Source organism: Podarcis liolepis (genome assembly GCF_965112155.1).
Source record: "Podarcis liolepis genome assembly, chromosome: 2".
NCBI classification, from domain to species: domain Eukaryota; kingdom Metazoa; phylum Chordata; class Lepidosauria; order Squamata; family Lacertidae; genus Podarcis; species Podarcis liolepis.
This window is the reverse complement of record NC_139555.1, coordinates 36980246-36998483: the sequence shown is the minus strand read 5'-3', so window position 1 is coordinate 36998483 and position 18238 is coordinate 36980246. Positions and strand designations below refer to the sequence as shown.

At 42.8% G+C, this 18238-nt stretch overlaps 1 protein-coding gene across 1 annotated transcript in view; it reads right to left on the bottom strand.

Moving 5' to 3' along the window:
* SEC14L1 (SEC14 like lipid binding 1) overlaps positions 1-18238 on the bottom strand; it is a 60894-nt gene that overhangs the window by 41313 nt on the left and 1343 nt on the right. The window contains exons 2-3 of the mRNA XM_083487543.1: positions 17862-17948; positions 16154-16196 (exon numbers count right to left, since the gene is read on the bottom strand). The gene's annotated coding sequence lies outside the window, so the exon portion shown is untranslated. The remainder of the gene's footprint in view (positions 1-16153; positions 16197-17861; positions 17949-18238) is intronic.

The window sequence follows — 18238 nt, the reverse complement described above, 5'->3', positions numbered from 1 at the left end:
AACAATACAAACATTCCACGTTTCTTTACTCGGTTCAGTGGTCTGGGTTCAGTAAGTTTCTATGAAATGCACAATAGAGCTCTCTCTCTCTCTCTCTCTCTCTCTCTCTCTCACACACACACACACACACACACACCCCTTTTACCAGTTGATAATGAAAACTTATGGGATATAAAGAAATGTGTTCTGCAAACTGCAATTGGAGGAGCCTTCTGAGAAGAGACAGAAGCTGAGTGAATTATCGGGAGGATGTGAGACCCTGTGCCACTCCCTAACAAAAATCTGACTGAATACTTGCAACTGTGGATGAGGCCCAGTAGTGTGTACCCAGAAGGTACATCAACATCACTTAGCTTAAAGTAAATCATCAGAGGCTGTAGGAAAATACCTGACTTTTTTGTGAGTCACTTTTTGTGGTTGTTCCAGTGGAATACAATGATCTTGTGAGCAACTCACGCAAGGTTTTCCTAGCCTCAGGCTTCTCAGAAACTGGGAGAGGAAGTCCGGGGTGGGAAGCCCCTCCACTTCATGTGTGACCAAAAGAGAGAAAGAACCACCTGAACTAAATCCTAACTCATTGAGTCTGAAGCAGAACGGGATATGGTCGGGGGAGCCGTAAAATTTCCACTTAAAAACTTCCTGCCCAACTCCTTCTAATAAACCATTAGGAGCTCAGCCATAAAAAGAGGAAAGAGTCACACAGAGAAAAGCTGAAGGATATAACATTTATAAATTATGTACATGAAACAAATGTGCATGTTATGCTCATTTTTGCATTGTTTAGTTTGCGTCTTTTAATTGTGGGGAGAACAAAGGCACTTCACCTGAGCGCTGGAAAGCATACTTCCTCAAGCACAGCAGACCACATACTGACTTTTGAAAGCTCCTCAGGAATGCCTCACACTTCTCATACTATGATGACTGAGAAAAAGACAGCTGAGATGGTCGAGAAACTATTGATATCACACCCAATACCACAATCTATAGGTTGTCTGTGCTTCTGTGGAATACATATCTATTACTGTACATTTCTAGCAGGCTCAAAGCAAAAGCAGCCATCAGGGTGGGCGGAAGGATATTAAAGCTTTTATGTTTCTTTTTAAACAAAATCTTTGCCTTCCAGTATGTTCATTATCTTTGTATCCAGCTTTCCGAGGGCAGGCAAATTCAAGGTGGCTTACAAGAAGCATGTTCACCAGTATAATTTGCTGCTCCTGAGACTTCTTTTGTGCCAGGAAGCAAAATAATCACATTCCCTTTCAGAAACTGCTCAAAAAAAAGAAGCCAACAATTGGCAGGAAGTTAATGGAAAGGTGGCTGCTGTATATTTTGCTCCTTACCTCAGTCCTGAAGATTTCTCTGGTTTACAAGCCCAGATGGAAAGTTACCAGCTAAAAGCAACATACACATTAGTGGCTTAAAACACCATGAGGTAATTTCCCCTCTGTTGCATTTCAAGGGATATTTCTACCTTGCTGTCCAGACCAGAGAGGGGGTGGGGATGTCTTTACCCGATGCACGTTACCCAATTTGTTTCTCTGCACACTCAGACACCCAAACTCCAACAAAGCTGTCATCTGCGCATACAGCAAAGGATATATGAAATGCACACACCTCAGCCCAGTGGCAGCTGACTTTTTCAAATCAGATGGAGACTGCTTTAAGAGGAAACACATCAAATGGGTAATTCTCAAGAAACTATAGGATACAAATGGATTGCGGCTAATGTCATGTATACTCAGCTTCAAACACAAGCGGTGAGAAGGCGAAGAAGCCGAGTAGGTGGTAATGTGGATGCAGCCACAGATGCAAAAACATCACTGGTGTCAAAAGTGCAGTTGCTGGAAGTTCAGAGATGCTTGGTAAGAAAAAAGAAAATTAAGAATGATTGTTTCCTGGAAAGAATGCATGCTGGAGAAATATGGTAGATAATTGCAACTACTATGCACATGCAGACCTGAGTTCTAAAATTAGAATTTCCAATTCATGAAAGAGATCCTAGAATCACCGAAGGTGATCTTAGCACAAATATTAACTCAGGATGCTGCAACTGGAGAGCAATATCAAACAACGAAGGAATACAGAGAGTAGAACCTCATCAAGCACAACCCTGAATACAAAATAAGAGAATATTGTACAGTGGTACCTCAGGTTAAGTACTTAATTCGTTCCGGAGGTCCGTACTTAACCTGAAACTGTTCTTAACCTGAAGCACCACTTTAGCTAATGGGGCCTCCAGCTGCTGCCGCGCCGCCGGAGCACGATTTCTGTTCTCATCCTGAAGCAAAGTTCTTAACCTGAAGCACTATTTCTGGGTTAGTGGAGTCTGTAACCTGAAGCGTATGTAACCTGAGGTACCACTGTACACTAAATAGCTCAGTGCAACATGAATAATGTGAGCTTAAAGAATATACATATATATGCGGTCTCAGATAAATCTTGAAGAGGTATAAACAATTTTACACATCACTATTCAATGTCACCAGGTTCAAGGGTTCAATGCAGTGCATTGATTCTCTGTGTTAAATCTTGTAGTTGAGAAACTGTGTATGAGGAGGACTCTGACAACCAGAGAGCAAATGGAAATGTTAGGAATTATTGGGAAGTAGCCAATGCGCTTGAATCAGGTCTCGCCTGTTGCTGTTTTATCTCCAGGGGTACATTCCAGTTATGCCACATGTTCCTATTGCAGAGCCTAGCTGAGTAAGAAGTGGAAAGTGTTTGCCATAGATGGCAATGACTAGGGCCAGTGCTTATTATACGAAGCAAAGCAGCTTCACCCCCGTGTACAGTACTCAGGGTAAGGGGCCTGTATGGTGCTTCCGCATTTAGTCTTTATTTTGAATTCGTTAGCAACATTTGCTCATTTTCAAAAATGCATTGGGGTGCAGGGAGGAGGAGAGGAATGACGCTGGAAGAAGCTTTGCTAACTTCACACTTTTTAAATTCTGCTGACAATGGCACTCTTTGAAGCAGCAAATGGCCTTGGTCAGATTTTTGGCAAGCAAACAAATCCACTTTCTAACGAAATCTACAGCAAGTGGAATTTAGGTCACTGCACAGCTGTGTTCAGTTTATTCCCAGCAGCTCTTTAAATATTTAAGAAATGGCCGTCCAATTATGTCACTGTTAAAACAAAAACATTTTTTTAAAAAACAGGCAGTGCGCTCATTCAAATATTTCCAGGACTAGTGTTTCCCCTTTCGTCTACAATTCTATGGTTCTCTGTTTTCTAACATTGGGATACAAAAAATAATTCCTGGTTTCTCATCATAGTACCTTGTTATGTCAACCTGGCTGTGACAGTAAACGAGAGATGTCACGTCCAAAGGATTCCACCACCACCTCTTGTGTTGTCTGTTTTAAACATAAAGTTGCTATACTGCTTTGCCAAGTTATTCAGATGAGTTTACAACATTAAGAGTAAAATAATAAAAGCAATAGAACTAGCTTCCATATTTCTTAGGCAAGGCTGTGGTACCCACAACAGATCAGAAACAGGGGCAGAGCCAGGATTTATGTTAAGGGGGGGCAGGCTTTATATTAAGAGGGGCAGAACCTCAATCGGTTAAGTATTTTAATTGATTTTTATTGATTTAGGGGGGCAGCTGTCTTCCCCCTCCCCTTGGCTACACCCATGATCAGAAACTTCTTGGAGGAACTATATTAACAGGCTAAAGTTGCATTTAGACCAGCTGATCTATTTCCAGGGCAAGGAGAGGTGAAGTTTTTCCTTTATCACTTCTTGACTTAAGACTTTTGTTTGTGCTGTTTTTGTGCTTCACACACTACTGGCAGGAGCCTGGAGCCAGGGTGGGACTCTATCCCATGCATCACAATGGGCTAATTTATTTGAGCACATACAAAACAGAGCATTGCTCTGTTTTTAAAGAACACAGGAATGCAAGATTGCATGATTAGACATATTCTTCAGTGTTAAGTAGTAGATAGGTAGCCGTGTTGGTCTGCCATAGTCAAAATAAAAAATTCCTTCCAGTAGCACCTTAAAGACCAACTAAGTTAGTTCTTGGTATGAGCTTTCGTGTGCATGCACACGAGTGTATCTGAAGAAGTGTGCATGCACACGAAAGCTCATACCAAGAACTAACTTAGTTGGTCTTTAAGGTGCTACTGGAAGGAATCTTTTATTCAGTGTTAAGGTGATTGGTGCATTGTTACCACTGCAGTTTGGAACATCAGGAGCGCAGAAATCTGCCTTACAAAGTCACGCTATCAGTCCACCTAAATAGTATGGTCTATGACAGGGGTGCAGCACTTCAAGTCCTGGGGCAGAATGCGGCCTTCCAAGCCTATCTTTCTCCTCCCCGTGCAATGTTGCTGACCAGCCAGTGCTATGCCTTCCTTTTACTGCTTCTGCCTGGCTGGAAGATGATACTGAAGTATGATAGTGCCCATTGCTTGCCTATATGTAGAGGTTAATGTGTAGAAACCTGTGACTTTTGCATGGGCTGAAATGTAGCCTACTGTACAAATGAGTCACATCTGTTGCTCCACCCACTTTTGCCTCTGGCCCCGCCCACCAATGGCATGCATCCCCAGAAGGTTGTCTACACGGCAATGTTTTCCCACCCCTGGTTTACAATGACTAGGGTTTCAGGCATTGCCAGTCCTAGTGGAGATGGTAGGGAATGAACCTGGGACCTTCTGCATGCAGAGCAGATGCCATACCACCACTGAGCTGCAGGAGGGATGAGCAAATTTGAGGGTCGTCCCCCCCCCCCCATTTCTTGTTTTTCCAGTCTTAAATCCAGTTCTTCACATTTCCAGATCAGTTTGCAATTTTTAGGAAATAAAGTCCCTATGAAAATCCACCAACACTTTAGAAAAACTGTCTGCGGACAAATGCCGTCTCCCTCGGCCTGTAAAGCGAGATGAGTGGTGCAACCCCAGAGTCATCTGCGGCTGGACTTAACTGTCAAGGGTCCTTTACCTTTAACTTTTTTTAGCTCCCTCCTATGCAAAAAACTCCTATGTGAGTTTGCACAAGTAACCTAGATGATAACCAGTGCTGTTGTTCTAGAAAAAGAGGTGCCCTCACCATGAACGCCTCTCTTGTTCTGTTATAATGGTAATGGCACCACTTGAGTAGTGCTGGAACTGAGTTCCTGCTAAAAAAAAAAAGCCCTAACGATAACTATATGGGAACCTAAGTGCCATGATGCTCCTGCACTCAAGAAAAATTCCCTGTCTTAATATCTATAAAGCGTACCTGACTGTGAGACTTGGGATCATTCTTGAACACTCCCAAAACAACATGCTGACCTTCTTGGCAGTTTGTAGAAAGGACAAACCACTGCTCTTGCTAAACATAGAGTGCACTGAAGCACCTGACGTCAGGCAATTAACTACAAGATGGTTTATGGATGAGAAGTCTCCTGGGGGACCACTAAATCCAAAACAGTCAGCAAACCCTGGAATTAAAAGCCTTGTGTGTTTACCAAGTGGAAAAGGACCAAGAATTGATCTCAGAGGAAATTCTTAAGTGTTCCTGCAGTTTCCCCGACTGCAAGCTGCAGGGTTGTTCGGTTTCTGTTTGTTTTTTGGTGTTTTGCTGTTGTTGCTCACTAGGGAATGATTTGGAAGGTGTATAAATAGAGGTAAATAAAAGTAGGCATGGTGTGGAGAACGTGGATACAGCAGCACTAGAACACATGGACGTTCAGTGAAGCTGAATGCTGGAAGGTCCAGGGTGGGAAAAAGTACTTCTGAGCACAGCACACACTTAAAACTATGGGATTCATTTCCACAAGTTGTAGTGATGGCCACCAACCTGGATGGCTTTAAAAAGAGTTTTGGGCAAATTCCTGGAGGATAAGGCTATCAAAGGCTACCAGTTATGATGGCTATGTTGCTCCTTCACTGCTGGAGGCAGTAGGCCTCTGAATAACAGTGACTGGGACTCACAAGAGATCTTGTGCTCTCTTGAGAGTTTCCCATGAGCATCTGGTTGGCCACTGTGAGAAATGGATGCTGGACTAAATGGGCTACTGCCCTGACCCAGCAGGCTTCTTCATACATGCTGGAGGAAGAGAGGAGTTTGCAAGCTGCTGAAGAGTAACACTCAGTGGTTAAGGTTGTCCCTGCTAAACAAGTGAATGGTGACAGCAGTATCCGCCTTTGCTCCCCTTGTGCTCTTCCTCTGGGTGGCTACATGGATTGGGACTCAAAAGGAAAAGGCACGCTTTATCGTGATTGGGTAACAGAACTGGGAATAAGAGGAGAATTTTCAGCTGAAACAACATGAGGGGGAAAGGGTTAAGCGCAGCCCTTATGTGCCAGGCTGCACACTTTAGGGATGGGCAACTTTTTCCAGCCGGGGGGCAACCTCTTAGTGGCTGTATGCTAGTGACGGGCAGGGTGAGCTGTAAAATTCAGGCATGGCAACAGATTTATTTCTGCCAACCATGTTAATATACAGGTGAAATACAATCATCTCCAAGTGATTCCACAACAGTGCAAAGTGAGGGAAAGTGTCATGTGGGGAAAGTCCTGAGGGCCGCACTGAGAGGACTGGAGGTCACATTTGGCCCCCAGGCCTGTGGCTTCCCATCCCCATTCCATGTTGTGAGATGAGATAAGGGCTTAGGAAAAAAGAGACACACTAAACCAAATTTCAGCTCTGCCCTCACACTACATTCCAACATGGTTAACTGAAGTGCAATGGCTCTTATAACCCAATCCTAGATATGTTTGTTTAGTCTAATTAATTTTAAGTGAACTTATTTCAGGTAAGCGTGGTTACAGCCCACAATGCTAGAACCAAAGTGCAAGTAGAAGCAGGAACCGCTAACGAGAGGTTGTTGTTGTGTTTTTAAAAACGGAAAATAATTAGTGTGTTCCTCAAACAGAATGGACATTTCCTCTTTGACGTTCAGTCGACACATGGCATTACTCCAAGCAGATAAGATCATTCCTCTAGAGGCCCATGTAGAGTAAGTGACCATTAAAAAACATTCTTACCCGTTCAGGAAAAACAACAGCCCACCTTTATACTGGAAACTTGAACAAATGTGCTTTGTCTTAGCAAAGTATCAACACTGTCCAGAGCTGTATTATTATTATTTTTAAAGACATCACTAAGAGTGGGGCTGTTTACTGTTAAAGGGGGTGGCAAGTTTACTGAGCACCACTGATTGGTTGAGATGGAAAAAAGCAGACAATCAAGACATATGCATCCACAGCACTTTGGGTAAATATTATGGTGGCAGTAACTACCACAGTGAAGCTGTGCCCAGTTCTCTGAACTACATTAGTAACGCCAGAAACAGTCTAATCAGAAGTCACATCACATGCTCTACAGAATTGTTTGCACAGTTTCCACAGAATTTCATCTGGTAAAGAATGAACCTTTGTACAAGAGATTCCTCTTGTTTAATAAGGAAGATATTGGATTGTTTGTGTATCCTGTATACACTATGATTCCTGGCTGTTTTTACAGGAAGTTTTAAAAGGTGTGGGGTTTTTTTTAAAGTAACATTTATATGTATTAATTTCATATGGTGGTCTCAGGTTTTGACAGCTGTTTTGCAATTTATAATAATAATTTTACCAAGAGAAAGGAAAATAAAATAAAACACAGGTTGTAGTCATGATTTAGTAGTTACTTTACATAGCCAATTTGTGCTGGTTTACAGCTTCTGTTTTGGAGCATTTCTAAAAGCCCTGCTTTCTGAATACAGAATGAAGCTGAGAGAACACCCACAGTATGTAGCTCACAGAAGCTTATGCAAAAATAAATTTGTTAGCCGTTTAAGTTTCCTGTTGCCTATCCTATGTAATTGTTTTTTTATCTCAAAATTTTGCTTGGTGGGGCATGCTCCCTTGTTATTTTGTTTACTGCCAGCAGCCTCGCACCTCAGGAATTCTAAGAAGCAAACAAACAATGAAAAATCAGTTCACTTTTGAAACCAGTGGTTAAAATCAGTGCTGTTTTGAAGGCTTGAGCCCACCATCTTGTTTCAAAATAGCATCAAATTGTATCCAAGCATAGATGAAAACCTGGGACTATCATGCAAAAATGGTTAACAATACCTTATGAAGTGTCCAAACGCCTTCCACCTAGCTTTCCAGAATATATGCTAAATGATCATTTCAAATTTCCTCCCTACAGGGAGCTTAGGGGGACTCACAATAATAAAATTACAGAAAAACAATTTAACACACTATGGGCATGTACCACGCTACTGGTGTTTGATGCTGTGCGCACATCATGTTTGCCAGAGTCTATCTGCATCCTGTAGTTTCTTGAAACTCATTTGATGCTTTTCCTGCAAACCAGCTTCCATTCCAAATGCAAACACATGACTGTTGTAGTGCCCAAACCAATCTGCAGTATGGACTTGGTTCAATGGATTACAGGTTTGTCAAGTTACTCAGGCTCAGCCACTATATGGGAATAATTCTGTACTACACTGACAATGGAAATTTTAAGTTCTTTGTAAGCCTACCCCTTCATCCACACAAAAACCTAAGTGCGAAAGAGCATGAGCTGAGATGAATGGGTGTGAATGTACGTTGGGGGTTCACTCAGTCCTGGGGCACCAATGTGTCCCTCTAGGCTTCTGTCCGGCCCTTGAGACTCTCCCTAGGCTTTGACCTTGCCAACCCTGCTTTGTGGCAGCCTGGAGTGTGTCACTGAAGGGTGACAATGCCTCCTGCATGTCTGGATGGATGGAGAAATGGGGATTTGCACCTGCAAATAGAAACCTTTGGCTTTTCCACGGATGGAATGTAACCTGCTATAGAACACCTACGAGATAACAGGGAAGATTGTTGTACTGTGCAACCTGTTGCTCCACATGTCAATGACCTGAGGCTCTCTAAAAGGTGACCTTGATGTCCGAAAAAGGCTCCCTACCCATTGATGCACATGTTTGGGGCAGGGAAGCAGAAGAAACAGGCTGCTGCTATGTTGTGGCTGCAATAGAGGCCCATATTTTCCTATGAATACCACTGTATCCCTATTCAGATTAATACCTCCGCATAGGTAGATGACATTATCACCTGCACATATTGCATTCCCCTGCATTGCCTCACATCTTTACCAGACCAAAGGAGGAGATGGGGCTCGGTGAGACATTTTCCACAACACTGTCATAGACCAGATTGGTCTTATGAATTACAAGGTTGAGCACTAGAGGTGCAGAATGAATCAACTGAACTAATCTTCTTCAACATGGCACCATCCTGATGTTGTTGGTCTCCAACTCCCATCAGTCTGAGCCAGCATGGCCAATGGTCGGCAATGATGGGGGAGTTGTAGTCTAGCAACATCTGAAGGATAGCAGTTTGGGGAAGGCTAGATGAGAAACTGAGGCCTCTTAGGGTTCTTGGTAGTAATGCCTACATATGACAAACTAGCCATTTAAGAGAGAAAGAATGCTAAAGTAAAAGGAGCCCAACAGTCAGGTTGCTCTTACACTTGTAAAGCAAAATGGCTGGCCTTTAAGCATTGTCGTTCCATCAAAAAGGAAAGTTACAGCTCTCCAAGCCACATATAACCTTTAACTCACCTCACCCTTTCCTTTTGCAACACATTCTGGTAGAGTGATGCAGCCAATCTACTTTTAAAAAACAAGAAGGTTGAGCATTGAAATTACCTGCTCACATGAACTGAGCCCAGACGTTTTCAGCTAAAGGCTATATAATGGATGCATTCTTTGCTTAAAGCTGCTATTTAACTTTACAGCAACAGGTCATAAAAACAGTTAAATAATAGGTATTGTCAGATGTGCCCCCCCCCCCCGGCAGTCTGTTGCACTGGAACAAAATCTTACACAACAAAGACAGATTGCCTTTCTTTAAAGCAGAACAACAACCATCCTTTGACACTGCATGTAGTCAGATGAGCCTGGCTGGCTCCCAAGAGCAGCTACCGGGGCCCTGCTCACAGATCCATTGCTAAGGTCAATCAGATTGCAAGGCTGGTTCAGTGGTGGCCCTGTCGTTGAACTCACTCCCACAGGGCATCTGTTTTGACCACCTATTTAGCCATTTTAAACCAGGACCTTCCAATGTGCTTTTAATGAATTGACATCAGCTTGGATTTTTCAGCTGCTGCTGATACTACACTGGTACCTCTGGTTATGTACTTTATTTGTTCCGGAGGTCCGTTCTTAACCTGAAACTGTTCTGAACCTGAAGCACCACTTTAGCTAATGGGGCCTCCTGCCGCCGCCGCACCACTGGAGCACAATTTCTGTTCTCATCCTGAAGCAAAGTTCTTAACCCGAGGTAATATTTCTGGGTTAGCGGAGTCTGTAATCTGAAGCGTGTGTAACCTGAGGTACCACTGTATTTCATCTTTCTTTCTTGTGGTTGGCTGGTTTGTCTTTGAACCATTTCATGCTGCCATTTTAGTTTTAAAAACTACACATTTAAAAGTTGTTTTGTCCTATTTCTGTAAACCACCTTGAGGAGGCTTTTCTGCCCTGGAAAGGCAGCCGGGGGCGGGGGGGGGGGGAATCAAAATAAATATAAGGTCCATTGTCTCGTTTTCCCTTCTCTGAATGAGTGAAAAGACCCTAATTTCCCTTCTCTTACTCAGTAGTCACCACTTGGCTTACTAACATAGCACAGCTACAAAAACCTAGTGATCAGGTCAACTGCAGCCAACAAAGTACCATCTAGACGCTGTTGGGTGGAAGCTCCTATCAGCCCCTGCTAGCATGACCAATAGTCTGGGATAATGGGACCTGCCTTTTGCCAACCAAAGATCCACTTTCTTGCAGTGTTATAGGAGCCACCGTTCTTTTATATGACACCTGCTGCTTCTCCTCACTACTCAGTTAGATGTGCACACAGGAATCACTTAGGCAAGGCTAAAAAGGTTATTCCCCATGTCCACATAGTCTTTGGTTAGGCAGAAGCCATATAGCTGCTCCAGTTATACTCCCAACTTCAAATGTGAATCACCTTTTAAGTTACAAGAATTCCGACTTCCTGGCTGGATTAGAAGTTACTGCAGGCAGACAAGGCTCACTTAAGACCTCAAAACAAAGTTTGTGCATGGCCCTAAGGAACAGGATCCTTGGCGCAAATGTGTTCAACACACCCAACATTTGTTTTATCAACAGGAAAAAAAATGTGATTAGCTCAGGCGAGCTACACCCACTCCCAACAGTTTATGCCAGAATGACCATTACAACATATGGAGAGATTATGTAACAGGAGCCCTTCCCAATTCCAGCTGTTTAGCTTAATTAAGAAAGCTTAAGGACTCGCTTACCATTCGCCAATACTCTTCTTTCTAGAGACGCCAGATATTTTCTCCTGCTGACCCAACATGGCATTTACAGATCAGGATAAAGGTTACACAAGTATGAAGTGCAACGTACTAGGCTATGTTGACAGCTCAAGCTGATGACCATTGCAAAAGTCTGTGAACAGGATTGCCAAGCGCAGGGACATATTAACTGAGCTTAGCACACAATAACTTATTCAGAAGTATTTATGTTTATAGACCTCTCCATTGTAGAAAACATGAAATTGTGCCAAAGCCCAAATGACTTTTTCTGCAGCTTCCCATGGCCTGGCCCCCCTCCTTTAATTGCCTTGCTTCTCTACAATCCCTTCCCCTGCCAAAGGGCATTCAAAGGAATTTGCTTTTGTGTCGCTCTAGTAGCATTACCCCCGCTTTTGCAGTTTTGTGCTTGTTTAAGTGTGGCTACAAATTTTAGGGTGGGGACCACAGCTGATGAGCTATTAATAGAATATCTATAATGCAAAGTACAAGTATATTAAGTGAGAAGATGCACTTGAGCCATTCTCTTCCTAGCAAATCAAACTATTGGCAGAATACAATAATGCCCACTTATACCACAAAGAACTCATAACCCACCTACTTTCAGCAGCCAGAAGCATCCTAGCCAGACACTGGAGAGACCTGTCAGGAGTAGGCATGGACCAATGGTACCAAATAGTATGGGAAACAGCCATATTAGAAAAATTAACCAATAAACTGAAACTGACACGGGGACAAATAGAAGAAGACGCCTTCACCCCGGTATGGCTTCCCCTTATCACATACACAGCCCAACAAGACATCGACAAAAATCCACCAACAGCATACAAATCAATATGGCTAACCTGATCCAAAACGCCCACCCACCCCACTCACACATAAAAACAAAGACCACCACAGCTAACCACAAATGAATAACCACACCCTAGGCCAACCCCAATCTCTCTCACCACCAAAGGAACACAAGCGAATGGCAAAGAACCTGCACAAGCAACCCTGACACCAAACCTTACATATAGTAAGTAAAATAGAAACATCGCCACCTGACCCCCCCCATCTTCCCCCCTTTTCTTCCTAATGTCTCAACAAATGAAACTGATTTGTAAAAATGTTACATGGGGGGGAACACGAGAGACACTGCACACTTTTGTAAATCAACAAAATCTTTAATAAAAAAAGAAAAAGAAAACTATTGGCAGAATGTGCATCTTTAGGCTATGTATGCACACAAGACTCTTGTTTTTAATGTACACTGCCCGGGGATCTTTTGATAAAGGGTGGTATATAAATTGAATAAATAATAATAGTTTCATATTCTGAAACCATTGCCACATAGTCATGAACATCACATATATGCTACAGAGCATGATGGCTCTGTAAAAGAAGACTGTAAACTCATTGTCTGAAGTTTGGGGCTTTCTGCAATCCTGAGGAACTAAGCCTTTATAAGGTGTGCTTCTAGATCTCTCAGTTGTGGAGAAAGCGTTAAAATAATGCAGCACCACAAGAACTAAAGGGGTGTGTGGAAAACAGCATTTTATTACCCTTATGCACACCTTGCCCCTCTGTCTCCTTCTCCCCCATTCCCACTCTCATAACTTTAGATCTCAAGCAGAAGTTTGAATTAAGCAGCAATGTATGTGCTCATATATGCACAATGCAGAGAATTTGTGCAGAAACTTCTAAAGATATGCTCTTCCAGGCTTTCTAAAGTAGGTTGCTAAAAGCTCAGTACTGTAATAATAATAATAAAAACCAACCACCATAGAACAACTTGCACCCTTGTGTAATCTATTATGACAACAATTCCTGGAATGTAATTGCAGCCTTTTGTTTGCACCAGAAAAGACACCAGGGAGACATAAGCCTTCATTTTGTATAATTCTTCGCCCTCTAGTGGCAGAAAGGGAAGCAACAGCCAGAATAATTTGAGAATGCAGATAGATGCCACATCACAAAGTGGATATAGGCAGGGATAATGAAGATAGGAGCATTTCTCTTTAGCAACATGTAGACAAAAATAAATATTTTCAGAAGTGTGCCTTCTGCAGGACATTAACACTCAAGCCACAGTTAGGATAGAACATCTGATTTTAATGAAGCGACTTTACACAAACCAGAATGACACACGAGAACAAAACGGAATTTTGACAACTCTTTCCTCTGTGGAACCTGAGCACTCTTCCAACAGCACTTACCTGGAATGTAAACGTTATAATGGTCATTATGGCAAGGAAAAGTCAACTCAGAAGCTTCAGACATAAAATCAGAAGCTAGTGTTTCCCCATAATCTCCAACAGAAAAGAGCCACTTATTTCCGAATTAAAACCGGAGATTCTCTTTATTTGCCAGTGTTTTCTTTGTGAATAACAGTAGGAGTTACTCACAATCCCCTGCATTTCTGAATATGTCCCAGATCCATGCTTGCCTAATAGCTGGAAATTTACAAGCCCAAAACAATGATTCATCACATGTATGTAGTGAATTAAGGGGAGATATGAAATAGCCCAAGATCACTCAGTGAGCTTCATGGTTTGGTGAGGATTTAAGAGTTGTGTTCAACTAAGTTTTACTCGTTGAAATGAACACGACCAGGTTAGTCTACTCTGAGTAAAATGTAGCTGAATACCACCCTGAACCTAAAGCTCCCCAGCCTGGTATTTGACTTAAGTACAGTGGTGCCCCGCAAGACGAATGCCTCGCAAGACGGAAAACTCGCTAGACGAAAGAGTTTTCCGTTTTGGAGGTGCTTCGCAAAACGAATCTCCTATGGGCTTGCTTCGCAAGACGCAAATGTCTTGCGAGTTCCTGCGAGGTTTTTTTCCTCCCCCCCCTTTTCTAAGCCGCTAAACCGCTTATCAGCTGATCTGTTAAGCTGATAAGCCGCTAAAAGCTCCTAAAAGCGCTAATCCTCTAATCCGTCAATGGGCTTGCTTCGCAAGACAAAAAAAACGCTAGACGAAGAGAATCACAGAACGGATTCTTGGATTCTTTTCGTCTTGCGAGGCACCACTGTACAGAGAAAGAGATGCCTGAGTACAGCTTTTAAAGTGCAAAGACACTCTTGGGACAGATCCTAAGTGTTGCAACTTTGAGGGAATGATGTCGGCCACCTTTACAGAGGAGTTCCAAAACTGCACACAAGGGCTCCCTGTGCCAAGGTGGCCTGATAGTTTAGCACTCTGTGAACAAAGGTAACCAAAACTAATACGCTACCTGTGGAATAACAGAGTGCATAGCTCAAGCTGCTCCATGCCTACAGGAGATGAACACAAGTTCAGCAACACAAGAGAACACAATCTTCTCCCCTTGAGGGCAGAAAGCAACTTGAAAAGCATGCCAATAGTTGCAGTTCTCATGTTCAGGCTTGGAATACTTGTATTGACAGGTTTTTATTTCTCTATCAGTTGGTCCCAGTCCAATGAGCACCCCAGATAGTCAGGCATTGAAGCTTTCCCTATCTCTGTTTTCAGGCCTCCAGGCGCCTTACCTGGTGAACTGCTGCCCACCAAGCAGTTGCAGCAATTCCCCATTGTAAGAATTAATCAGCAACCTTAAATGAGGCGATAATCCCAACACCTATTCTGTATACAGTGGTGCCCCGCAAGACGAAATTAATTCGTTCCGCAAGTTTTGTCGTCTAGCGAATTTTTTGTCTTGCAAATCACGAAATCCCATAGGAATGCATTGAAAATCAATTAATGCGTTCCTATGGTCAAAAAAAGTCCAAACAAAGCCAAATTTGGTACAACAACAGTTTATTAACTGCTCTTTAAAGTCACACATACTGTAAAGAGCAGTTCAAAAATTGAAGGGAAAATAAATTAACTTTATAAACATGACAGAAAAACATTTAAAAATCAACAAAGCGTACAGTACATTTTCTAAGACTCTGGGGGACAACTCGAAGAAGGTTCCTCTTCCACTCTTTGCTTCTTGCTGAAGAACCCCCTCCTCAACTGTTCCCCCAGCCACCCACCACACAGAAATTCAAATCCAGAAATTTTTTTAAAGAACAGCAGAGTAGCTCAATAGTCACAGAAAATCATAAAAATGCAGAAAAAACACACACAAGCTTCCAGATTCTTGCAAACCCCTCCCCAACACCAAGTCCTTGAATTCCAAACACCCCAACCCAAAATCCAAACCCCCGCCCAAAAAGTTTTAAAAGTTTAACTTACCAAATGGATGCAAGAGAAGTTTTGGGAAAGCTTCAAAAGTGAGCAAAGTCTGAGAAAAGGCTACAGAACCACATGCTACAGTTGCTCCTCGAAGTGAAGTCGCAACTGCAGCTGTTCAAGCTAAGCACCCTTTGTTTTAACAGTTTTAAGAAAAAGGAAACAAAGTCGCGAGACGTTTTCGTCTTGCAAAGCAAGCCCATAGGGAAATTCGTCTTGCGAGGCAACTCGAAAACGGAAAAACCTTTCGTCTAGCGAGTTTTTTGTCTTGCGAGGCACTTGTCTTGCGAGGTACCACTGTACTCAAAATGTATTTGCTGCTGGCTGATTTACTCTTTAAGTTACACCAAGTTTATTTTGAAATGTAAGTAAGAAGACATTCCAAGTCATGTTTTAAAATGACAGGGACAGTGGCTTCTGCTAAGTATGGAATATTAGGACAAATTATTAAAGCAGGCATATTTCAAGCACTGAGCTTCCACTGATGAGAGGCATAATGGCTTTCTAATTAATAAAAACAAGAACACACAGAGGGACCAATAAGGCATGTGACAATGCACAAATGAGATCTGGTGTCCCTAGTGAATCTTTTCCCCTCTCCAAGGCCTACTGTACAATAGAAATATACAATTAGTATCTCTAGCATATGGCCTAATACGCAACAGGTCCCCCTGCATGCCTCTTAGGTAGATCTCAAATAAGTCATACTTACCTATGAGAATCCTTTTTCTGTACTGTTTTTGGTCCATCAGTACCTACAAGATATATTTGATAGTCACTGTCATGGTGTCATTTTTAATATGATCAAAGTTCATTGTACAAGAAGATGTTTCTAAACTTTTAAATGAAATGTTTAATAGATCAGCTACAGGCATATTAGAACTCTGCTTCGCTATTTAGCATGACGATCCTTGGAATTTAAAAGGGCCCACCCTGGTATCAAGAATTGTCAGGAAACAAAAAGACTTCATATCACAGGATGGTTGCTTGCATCTTTCAGACACACCATATCTAGCAATGGTGGCCCTATAACAATTTAAACAGCTAAAGAATTTAAACAGTGTGACAAATCAATGCCACACACCCAGGACCAAGTAGAATCTGGAAGTTAGAGACTAAGTTAGATATCACTAGCAGTATGTCTATGCCCTTTAATTTATTAATTGCACTTCTTTCTCAACCTTCCTCTCAAACTAGTCCTGGACAGCAGGGCTCGAAAAGTCAATTACATGAATAACTCTATTAAGACAAATTCAAAAATCTGAATCAGGTTTCATATATTTATTCGGCCATCAAAATGCCACTAATAGCATGTCAACTTTCAAGTTTGCCAGAATTCTTCATCAGTCTAGAGCAGGGGTCAGCAAGGCTTACCAGGCAGGGGCAGGATCACTCCCGTGGAGATCCTCCGTGGACCGGGGCAGCGCAGTGTGATGCCGGAAATCCCTTCTGCACATGTCCAGATGCTGGAAATTGCGCCTGCGCAGAAGCAACTTCCGGCATCCGGGTACGAGCAAAAGCGATTTCTGGTGCCGCGGAAGAGAGTCCCTGCGCTGCGCTGGTTTAGCGCAACGTGTGGGGACTCGCCAAGCAGGCTGCTCGGTTCAGGGGCAGCTCATGGGCCGGTTAAATGGCCTCCGTGGTCTGCTTCCGGCCCACTGGCCTTAGGTTGCCGACCCCTGGTCTGCAGATCATAGATAACCAAGCTGGTGCCCTGCAGATGTTGTTGGACTCCCAACTCTCACCAGTGCCATCCAGCCACTGGTGGCCAGGAATGATGTGAGCTGAAGATCAAAACAGCATCTGGAGAACACCATGTTGTCTATCCCTGGGCTACATGATAAATAAAGTGGGTAGGGGGGAAAGGGAAAGTAAGAAAAAGTTTGCTGATCGTGAAGCCATGAAATCTACATTACAATCTTTAGATGGAATATGGGAAGAGGTAGCAGACATTCAAATGATGTTATGTCAGGCACTATGCAAGTTTCAGGTTGAACCAAAGGCTGCTGAGATGAATGAACACATAATGGCTGCCTGTCTCCTCCCTCCCTCAATTTTTGGGAATATAAAATCCAGCAGTTACTCAGTTTTGCCTCCACCCTTAATTAGACACTTGACAGAACAGAACGCAGTCTGGGTTTTCTTTGCATGTTGCAACAGATCTGTATGCAGTATCATACATGACCATCAAGCTGCTGCTAGAATGCTCACACCTGTTACTGCACAGGACAGACCCCAAAAAGGAGGCTGCCAGGTTTTCATCTAGGGCAAGGTCAGGCTAGCTGGTACAAGGCAGGACCACAGCAGGCCCAGCTACGCAGCAACCATTTCCCAGCCCATGGGCTTTATACCAAGCAGCAAATACTCATTTTGGTGTGTTTTTTAAACAAACCTCCTTCTTATCACAACAAATGTCTTACCTCAAGGGGGGGAAAACACAGTACTTCCAAAATGGTAGTCAACTTGTCCAAATACAAATAGCTTTTATCTTGGGGATGGTTCCACTACTACATATAAAGAAAGTTGCAGTATGAGAAAAGCATGAACATTGGCAAAAATATTTACCTTTTAGGAATTAAAGCACCAATAATAAAAAGTACAGTATACAGATTGTTTCCTTTCCATTACCAAGGGTGAAGGGCCCACTCACTCAGTATTGTAAAACAGGCTTCCTCAATCTCGGCCCTCCAGATGTTTTTGGCCTATAACTCCCATGATCGCCAGCTAGTAGGAACAGTGGTCAGAGATGATGGGAATTGTAGTCTCAAAACATCTGAAGGGCCGAGGTTGAGGAAGC